The sequence below is a fragment of the Grammomys surdaster genome, unplaced genomic scaffold (genome assembly GCF_004785775.1).
Source record: "Grammomys surdaster isolate TR1022 unplaced genomic scaffold, NIH_TR_1.0 126185, whole genome shotgun sequence".
NCBI lineage: Eukaryota > Metazoa > Chordata > Mammalia > Rodentia > Muridae > Grammomys > Grammomys surdaster.
In genome coordinates, this window is record NW_021620991.1 from 3,539,608 (window position 1) to 3,549,459 (window position 9,852).

A 9,852-nucleotide genomic window follows, 5' to 3' on the forward strand; every position below is an offset into this window, starting at 1 on the left:
TTTTTTTGTTTTGTTTGTTTTTTCGAGACAGGGTTTCTCTGTGTAGCCTGGGCTATCCTGGAACTCACTCTGTAGACCAGGCTGGCCTTGAACTCAGAAATCTGCCTACCTCTGCCTCCCAAGTGCTGGGATTAAAGGCGTGTGGCACCACTGCCCGGCATTTTTTTTTTTTAAAAGGAAATTAAGTTGAAAAGAAAAAATAAAACAAACAGTAATGACCAATTCAAAACATAAAGATAATGAAAGGAAGCCAGGCAGAGGTGACGCACACATACACTGTTAGTCAGTGCGGTGCTGTGGAGATGGAGGCAGGCCATTTCCAGGCCAGCCTGGTCTACAACAATTTTATCCAATAGATAAATTTGATAGAAGAAGTATGATCATTGCCTCTGTTTTCACATGAGAAAACTGAATCACTCCAGACAAACTCCCCTAAGGTTACAAAGGCAGGCAGTGATGATATTGGAACCAGAGACCATGTCTATAGAACTCCAACCCTGTGTCCCTAACCATCAGTCTACCCGGCCACCATAGCGCTTGGCACAATCAGGTGTTAAGCAAAAATAAATGATCCTCCCGGCATGAAATAAGCAACTTCCTTCTCTCCCTGCGGGCCTCAGGCTAACACAAATGCACCTGTTCTCAGATTCTCCGGCAGAGCCCTCCGTCGAGGGGCCGTTACACAGATAAGCCTTCTGCCCACCACCTCTCGGGACCAGGCCAGGCCACCAAAAGCCTGTCCCTCCCAGGAAACAGCTGTGGCCTTGAATGCCCCCTCCCACGCTAGCCTAGCCCTCCTGGGAGCCTGTCCATGCTTGAGCAACTGTGCCAGTCCTTGTTGGGATGTAGCCCCCCCACGCACACATACACACACACACACATACATGCTGACTGGAGAAGGCAAAATTTGCCTCAAAAGGGGCCTCAAGCCAGAGGGCTGTGGCCTGGGCAAAAGACTGTTGGTGCTGATATATCTGCCACTCCCAACAGTAGACCCTGGCCACAGCATTCTAGAAAGCCTACGGAAGAAATGGCACAGGGCCAGGGATGTGACATGCATGAAGTCTTGGGTTTGATCCCCAGCAGTGCACAAGGGGTGTGGCACTGCAGGCCAGTCCTGGAACTCGAAGGCAGAGGAATATGATGGCGTGGCCTTTGGGGCACTCCTGGTTGTTTTTTTTTTTTTTTTTTTTTTGGTTTTTCGAGACAGGGTTTCTCTGTATAGCCCGGGCTGTCCTGGAACTCACTCTGTAGACCAGGCTGGCCTTGAACTCAGAAATCCGCCTGCCTCTGCCTGTCGAGTGCTGGGATTAAAGGCGTGCGCCACCACCGCCCGGCTCCTGGTTGTTTTTGTTGACAACACAAACTTAGATGTATCTGGGTAGACGGAATCTAAATTGAGGAACCGCCTCCATCGGATTGGCCTGTAGACAAGTCTGTGCAGCATTTCATTCAGCAACAGTAAGTGTGGGGCTAGGGAGACCACTCTGCAGTTAAGAGCGCAGCTATCTGTTCTTCCAGAGGTCCTGAGTTCAATCCCCGGCAACCACATGGTGGCTCGCAACCATCTATAGCGTGATCTGATGCCTCTTCTGGCATGTAGGTGTATATGCAGACAGAGCACTCATGTACATTAAATAAATAAATAGATAAATCTTTAGAAACCATAGGTCTGAGAAGGCCCCGCCCACGGTGGGCGGGGCCACCGCTGGGTAGGTGGTCCTAGAGTATTTAAGAAAGTGAACTGAGCCGGCTATGGCGAGCAAGCCAGTAGAAGCACTCCCCCATGGCCTCTGCTTCAGGTCCTGCCTCCAGACTCCTGCCTTGACTTCCTCTGATTGCAGGCTGCAAAAGTCAAATAAACCTTTTCCTTTCCAAGTTGCTTTTGACCATGGTGTTTCATCACAGCCATAGGAACACTAAGACAGAGTCTAGTGGCCACTGTGGGAAACCCTGTCAGAAAAGAAGAGAGCAAGAAAAGACTTGAGGCCCCCCCTTCCCAAAGTGCTATGGGAATCTTGGATGTGGGTTAGTTAAGTGGGCACCTCATGGAAGAACTAGCATTGGCCACGGCCCCTAGTGCAGCTCCTGCCTACAGCCCAGATTTATTGCCGGCATCATCCCTGGTGTCGACTCTAACCAACACCCTGCCCACCCTCCATACCCCTCAGGCTCAGTCACAGAGGGTGGGAAGACACATCTAGAATTCCTTCCTGGAGCCAGAGAAACTGTCCACACATTTCCCGCACATAAGCTTATGGCCAGTTGGCCACTTCCTCTGCCTGAGGCTTCCCTGGGTCTCTGCTCATCTGTCCATCTGCTGGCTGCGGCCTTCCTCCTGGAGGCTCCGTAGAGGAACCGAGAAAAGAACAAGAAGTAGCGGCTACGGAAAGGGTGTGTGAGATTCCAATTCTGGACGGTCATGTTCCATTCAGGGGCCCCACCCCCCACCAGGCTGGGCTGGTTCTGGAGCCCAACACCCACCCACATGGGTCCAGGCCAGGGGCTGGGTGGCTGGCAGCAAAGGACTGAGCCCACACAGGCAGCTGTGTGCCCTGGCTCACCCAGCCGCCTCAGCTCCTCCTGGGATCGGCTCACATGCTGTTACCCAGCTACTAAGTGCCTCACCAGGACTTCTGCCCACCCTGAGGAGAGAGGGGTCTGTGTGCAAGTGAGTGTCTGAGTGCTACCACTTATGACTTCAGAGACGCACCAGAATAAAGGCCACAAAAAAACAGCCCTGCTTAGAGAGTTGGTATGAAGACTCAGGTCTAAGACCTAAAACCCATGCGTGAGACCACGGCAACCCAAAGCTGCAGGCAGCCAGTCATTATGGAATCCCAGAGGCAGGAGAACATCCCAGGTAAAGACAGGAGAACCCTGGAGAAGATGAAAGAGGTGCACATGGCAGTTGTCACCCCTGTGCCCATGGAGCTCAGCCCTCTCCTGCTGAGTCCTCCTGGCTTGTAGCTGGATAGTGTATAACATGGGTAATATTCTCGGGCTGACTGGAACCTCACAAGTGGAGCCAGCCGTGAAGCAGACAAGCCTCCTGCAGCCGGCTCCATCCCACCCTCTGATGGCAGATGTTCTCCGGCTGAGGGAAGGGGCCATTTTACCGTGGATCAGATTCAAGCCGCATATTTCTTCCCTCTCTGTACCAGCTTCCTTCCTCCTCTCCCATTTCTCCATGCCCCTCACGGGTCCATGTCTCAGACAGCAGCAAGACGCTCATACACACTTCTAACAGGGTCCAGAGCTCTGGGGCCACACAGTAGGCCATCAGGTTGCCCCCTCCTAGCAGCTACCTGGGTCTCAAGAGCACCACAGCAGGGGGTCGGCCAATACTTAAAACCTCCAAAGCACCTGCTCTTTCTTCTTAGCCCCCCCAATGTGGTCCGAGGGCTCCCCCAACTTCTCACAGTAGACCCTAGCCCTAACCAGCACTCTCTAGCCTTTCTGGCCACAGGACAGGCTCATGAGAGGACTCAAGCCAAGCTGGGGAATTTCTGTCCTTGCTGAGACTCCCACTCTCTTTACTTGGGACCTGGAGAGCCCAGAGCATGAGGTTGGGAATGGACAGACGGGAGCTAAGAGCCAGCCATGCTGCAAGCTGGTCACCAGCACTTAGCTTGGCTTCTATGGACCAAGGTTGTTTTCCAGCCATTTACCAGAGCAGAGCCTGTCCAGAGCGGATCGACTCGGCTGAACTCGGCTGAACCAAGACCAGCAAGCAAGAACAATCACAGCCTCCCCAAACCGGGCCCTATGGCCTGCTACTGTGGGAGGTGTCCCACTGGGAGGTGTCACACCCAGGGAGTGAGTGCCTCCAGCCTTTCGTGAGAACACCAGGGATTGTCCTCAGCTGTGCCACAGGCCTCAGTGCTGAACACCCCAATATTCTGCCCTTTGAGGGCCACAATCTTGTCATCGTTCTGTTTGCACAGTTATAAAGTGGAGGATGAGATGAGAAGCGCCCGCATTCCTATATTAGATCAGAAATGTTCTAGAAAGGCTCAGCCCTGTGCCTCATCGTGAAGGATGGGATGGGGCAGAGCCAGACCTTGGCCGAATAGGAGAGGTGGTCACAGTTGTCACACTGACGAGGGGCAGGCATGCCCACTGACCATGGGGAGGGACAAGACCACCTGAAGGTGCACATTACCCTCTGACCATCATGTTTGGGCCCCTGTCCCACCTGCAGAGGCTCTCCAGAGGGACCAGGAACCCCACACCACCACAAGTAAGTGACCTTAGCCTCATGTGCACAGCAAGCAGGCCGCAGGCTTTGGCCAGCAGGAGTGGCCAGGCAGACCAGGTGCCCATGCCTCAAGAAAGTCCTCTGCGGAAATGGCTACACCTACCCCCCAAGTCCTCGATGATGTCCAGAGTGGAACTCCAGGAGAAGCGCTCCACAGCCCCCAGCTCCAGCTGGCCCAGGTCACCAGGCAGCGCCTCCAGCTCATAGGTGCCCCTCTTCCTCCAGTAGAGAAACATGTTGAGACTTGGGGTGTCCCCTGCTTGGCCTGCACCCTCAGAAGCTGGGTGACTCCAGGGACCTCAGTCCCCAAGGCTTGGACACAGTGCTGCCCTGGTACAAATGAGCAGCAGAGACCACTGGGGCAGGCTTTGGGCCGGCAGTCATGGCCCTCTTCAGGAAGGGAGAGGAGCATTCTGGGAGCAGCCAGGGGCCTTACATCTGACCAATGGCCAGGGCCCCTGCCCCACACAAAGCGCCTTTCTTCCCCTCCTACAGACATTTTACACATTTTGTCTTCCCAGCCCCCTCAGAGCCCCCACCGAGGAGATGGGCTGTCCGTCTGGGGATGCAGAGGCCTCAGGAAAAAAAGTGCAATTGTTTCCTGGTCTCTTTGCTAAGATAAGTTTTCAGAGGAGAAAAATGTGCTGCCCCAGGAACAGTCCTGGGTCCCCACCATGACCTACGACCTACGACCCGGAACAGTCCCAGCTAGCTCATAGGTTCTCAATGAGGGATGAAGGCACCTGTGGGAATGCCAGCGTGTACCCTGAGAGCATATTCCAGAAGCTCAGGTGTATCTCCCACCTCTGTTGGGCTCAGGCCTTCCAGGTGGTTAGAGGGCACAAGCCTTCATCTACTTATGAGGGCAGCTCTGCTGGCTGGGCTCTTTCTGAGAGTTTTCTCTCCACCCTTCACCAAGCTGCCCAATGACCAGCTCCTTCCTCAGTCTGTGACCCACAGCAACAGCTGTGTTCTGGTGGGTGAGCCTGGGCCAAGGACCTCCAGCACTATTGGGGAGCCACTGTGTCCCCTGCAGCACAGGCTCCAGAGCAAGTCCTAAGGAGAAAGGCTGAGGGAACAAGAGGGTTCTGGATACAGAGCAGCCAAGAAAAAGGGGAGCAGAGCAGTCGCAGGAGGCAGGGGGGGCTGGCAGGCAAGCATGTGCCCTAGCTTCCATCTGGAGCTGGGGTGTGGGTGACGAGAACCAAGGAGGACCAACAGGATAGGTTGGAACATAGAAAGTTCCAGGCCGCCGGGCAGTGGTGGCGCACGCCTGTAATCCCAGCACTTGGGAGGCAGAGGCAGGCAGATTTATGAGTTCGAAGCCAGCCTGGTCTACAGAGTGAGTTCCAGGACAGCCAGGGATATACAGAGAAACCCTATCTGGAAAAACCTAAAAGAAAGAAAGAAAGAAAGAAAGAAAGGAAGGAAGGAAGGAAGGAAGGAAGGAAGGAAGAAAAAAGAAAGTTCCAGGCCAGATCTTGTCTCAGCAACAACAACAACAAAGCTGGGCAAGGTGACTGAAGCCTGAGACCCAGAAATGTCGAGGCTAGGCCAGGAGGGCTCCTTGCCAACTAGGGCATATATATGGCAAGACCCTGGCTTTAAAAAAAAAAATTCTGGAGCTGGCTCTGCAGTTAAGAGCTCTGGCTGCTCGTCCAGGGGACCTGAGTTTGATTCCAACCCCCATGCCAGGCAAGTCACAAGTATTTATAGCTCCAGCTCCAGGGGACCCCATGCTTCTGGCCTCTGCGCGTGAACCTGCATGCATCTACAGATATCGGCACGCAGATACACATAATAAAAATAAATCTTTTTTTTTTTTTTTTTTTTTTTTTTTTTTTTTTAAAGATTTATTTACTTTATTTATGAGTACACTGTAGCTGTCTTCAGACACACCAGAAGAGGGCATCGAATCTCATTACGGATGGTTGTGAGCCACCATGTGGTTGCTGGGATTTGAACTCAAGACCTCTGGAAGAGCAGTCAGTGCTCTTAACTGCTGAGCCATCTCTCCAGCCCCCATAAAAATAAATCTTAAAACAACAGCACAAGCCAAAGCAGACTTTCCGTCCCTAGAGGTCTGAGGGCAAGATGGATGACCAGCAGGTTCTCTGGGTCACCCCCCCAGAATTAGACCCAGAATATCTCTCTCTCTGTCTCTGTCTCTGTCTCTCTCTCTCTGTAGTCATGACTCCTCAAACCACCAAGGATGTATCCCAAAATGCAGGCAGAAAATTCGCCAACAGTGTTTCTCCATCAGTCCTCAAAGGAGACAGACTTCATTAAGTTGTGTTAAGACACCTCTCTTGTTATGCCTTATGTGTATGGGTGTTTAGCCTGCATGGGTGCCTGGGCCCCACTTATGTGCCTGGTGCCCACAGATGCCAGAAGGGGGCGGTGAAGTCTTGGAACTGGAGTTACAGTGGGTTGTGAGCTGCCATGTGGTTGCTGGGAATCAAACCTGGGTCCTCTCTGGAAGAGCAGCCAGTGCTCTTAACTGCTGAGCCATACCTACAGCCCGATAGAGGCACCTTTCCTGACTGGGTCATGCTGGATCATCTACCAGAAGAAAGCATGTTCTTGGTACATACAAAGCAAAAGGTTGGGGGCACAATACCTGTAAGCAAAATATCCATATGCATGAAATTTTTAAAATACACTAAAAAGCATTAAGCAGACAAACAAGACAAAAACCCAACCAAGAGTTCAAGACAGCCCCACGGCAGCTTTCTCCAGAGAGAGGGTCCTGTCCCCAGGCCATGAAAGAGAAGCTGAGTTGTAAAAAGTTTAAATAAGTAGAACTTGGATTTGAACATCAGGACTGTCCAACTGGGGTCTAGAGGACAGGGCAGCAAGGTGACCTGGAGGGCCAGGCCTGGAACACTAACTATTTGAGGAAACTGTGGAGGAAGACCCCAAATTCAGGCCAACCTGGGCAACATAGTAGCGAGGCCCAGTTTCAAAATAATAAACGCAAATAGGTTAGCTACACAGTTCAGTCGGTGGCCTGGTTGCCTAGTGTGTGTAAAAGCCTCATCTCCATTATGGTCCAAATTGGGCATGGTGTCTCAGCCCTGGGAGGTACATGTGTGAGGATCAGAAGTTTAGTGTCAGGGCTGGAGAAATGGCTCAGTGGTTAAGAGCACTGACTGCACTTCCAGAGGTCCTGAGTTCAAATCCCAGCAACCACATGGTGGCTCACAACCATCTGTAATGAGATCTGATGCTCTCTTCTGGTATGTCTGAAGACAGCTACAGTGTATTCATATATAATAAATAAATCTTAAAAAAAAAAAGAAGAAGTTTAGCGTCATCTGCAAGTTCAAGGCTATTCCAGACCCCAACCCCTCACCCCCAGGCCCCAAAAGACTGAGGTTACAGCCCAGAGGTAATGTACTACTATGCATAAGGCCTTGGGTTTAGTCCTTAGTGCCACAGAAGTGAGTAAAAAATGAAAGAAATCGGGCTGGAGAGATGGCTCAGTGGTTAAGAGCACTGACTGCTCTTCCAGAGGTCTTGAGTTCAATTCCCAGCAACCACCTGGTGGCTCACAACCATCTGTAATAGGATCCGATGCCCTCTTCTAGTGTGTCTGAAGACAGCTACAGTGTACTCACATACATAAAATAAATGAATAATTCTTTTTTTTAACAATTTGATAAATGAATAATTCTTTTTTAAAAAATGAAAGAAATTCAGACTTCAGTGTACTAAAGGGCACTGGCACTGTGCTCCCAGACTTCTCTGTCTGACTCTGCTTGTACCTCCTCGGCCTGCCAGGTCTGCAGGAGCTGGCCTGGGTGTGGCAGAGCCAGCCCTAACCAGATCAGATGCCTGCAGCTGAGGGGCACTGGCAAAGCGGGACTAGCTGCTTTTGTAGGGGTGGCAGAAGGGTCACCGCAGGCTGCAGGGCGCCTGGGAATGGTGGGGATGGCCATCTAGGCGGCCTACACACCCCCAGCGGAGGGGTAAGGTGCCAAGAGGCAGTAATTTGAACCACATGCCTGCCTGCTTTCCCCGACTCTAGCCTCACAGGACTGTAGTGGACATGCACAGGCGCCCTGAGCCTTGATCACAGGCATTAACATGGACTTTATATGAGGCTCTGGGATGCCAGGGGTGTCCTGGCTCAGGTTTGGTACAAGGAGGGTCTGAGTATTCGGGAATGAGATTGTCCAACACCACTAGCCACCATTGCCACTAGCATGCATTCCAGTAGAGGCCAGAGCTGTAGAGCTGGGACTTGTCACCGGTGCTGCAGACTTCACAGGCTCTGTGCATGGGTCCTCACCCCGTCACTGCCCTCCTGTCTAGTGATTCTCCTGGTTATCTGTGCTTGTACCTTCCAGTCTATGTTCACACCCATTCCACATCCCTGCCTCACCTCTCCATGCAGGAGAGCAGGAGGCAGCCTCAGTGGATCAGGACTAGAGAATCACTCTCCACCCCCACCCCCTCGCACTCAGCACATAGCCTTAGCCAGCCTGCTCGTGAAAGAGCTGCGGTCAGGAGCTGCCCTGGGGACACTTGTGCCTTTTCTGAGGGTCTTCATTGCCGTGGACAGCTGGAGCAAGAGTAATGACAGCTACACTGGGGATAGGGTGGGAGTCGGGTGGGGTGTGGTGGGGGTGGGGGGCTGGTATCATGCTGAGCTCTTCATCTCCCTTCCAGGAGAGAGATGGAGAAGCTGTAGTCTCTAGTGGGTAACTTACCCAAAGGCCACACAGCGCCAGGGAGCAGGAGAACGCTGGCAGAGCCCCAGCACCACGGTCTCACGGTTGGGCCACACTGAGGCACAGAGGCAACGGTCTTTGCTCACCCTACCCACCCACAAGAGCACTGTTGGTCATCACAGTGCTAGGGGCCAGAGCAAGGCAGGTGAGCGGCCCTCCAGTGGAAACTCATTCGTTCAACCGCAGGCTTACCTCAGTTTTGGGCCTCTAGGTGCTTCTGTTTCCGAGTGGAGCAGAGCTCAGCCAGCAAGCACTCCCCGCTTGGGCCTCCTGGGGCTGAAAGCCTTGGACTCCAGAGGTTTGTCCCTTGTCTAGACTTCTTGATCCTTCTGAGTTCCAGTGAGAAACTGCTGGGTTAGGAGCCAGGGACAGGACAGACAGAAGTACAGGGAGCTGGCGGTCCCATTGCTTAGTGATGGCCTTGGACTGGGAGAGGCTCAATCCTCTGCCAACCACAGCTGTTTCCTGACAGGCAGAGTGCCTTCTGAGGGCCTGGCCAGGGGACCAGACCCCTGCCAGGTCTTGCTGAGTAAGGGGTCAAAAGAGGAAGAGGAGCAGGTGGCCAGAGCTGGCTAATGCCCCCACGGAAGTGGCGCTGTCACCGACTTTGGTTCTGGACTGCCTTTCTTGCATGTGACCCTGACGGTCCTAGGCAGCACGGCACGCCTTCTCCTTTCAGTCATTCCGGATGACCCCTGACCCGAAGCTGGACCTCAGCAGGCAAGTCTCTCTGGGTTGTACTTGGCTCTGAGTCCTGCCTCCTACAAAATGGGTTCAGGGGGGCTCAGAGTTTGTTTTTGCTCTTGAGGAGGGCTGGAGTTCATTTTCCAACACCCATGTTCATGACTGCTGGTA

General features: G+C 52.8%; 1 protein-coding gene across 1 annotated transcript in view; it reads right to left on the reverse strand.

Moving 5' to 3' along the window:
• Positions 1-9,216, reverse strand: part of Plekhg5 (pleckstrin homology and RhoGEF domain containing G5) — a 42,835-nt gene extending 33,619 nt beyond the window's left edge. The window contains exon 1 of the mRNA XM_028757830.1: positions 9,190-9,216. The gene's annotated coding sequence lies outside the window, so the exon portion shown is untranslated. The remainder of the gene's footprint in view (positions 1-9,189) is intronic.
• Positions 9,217-9,852: the final 636 nt, after the last annotated feature.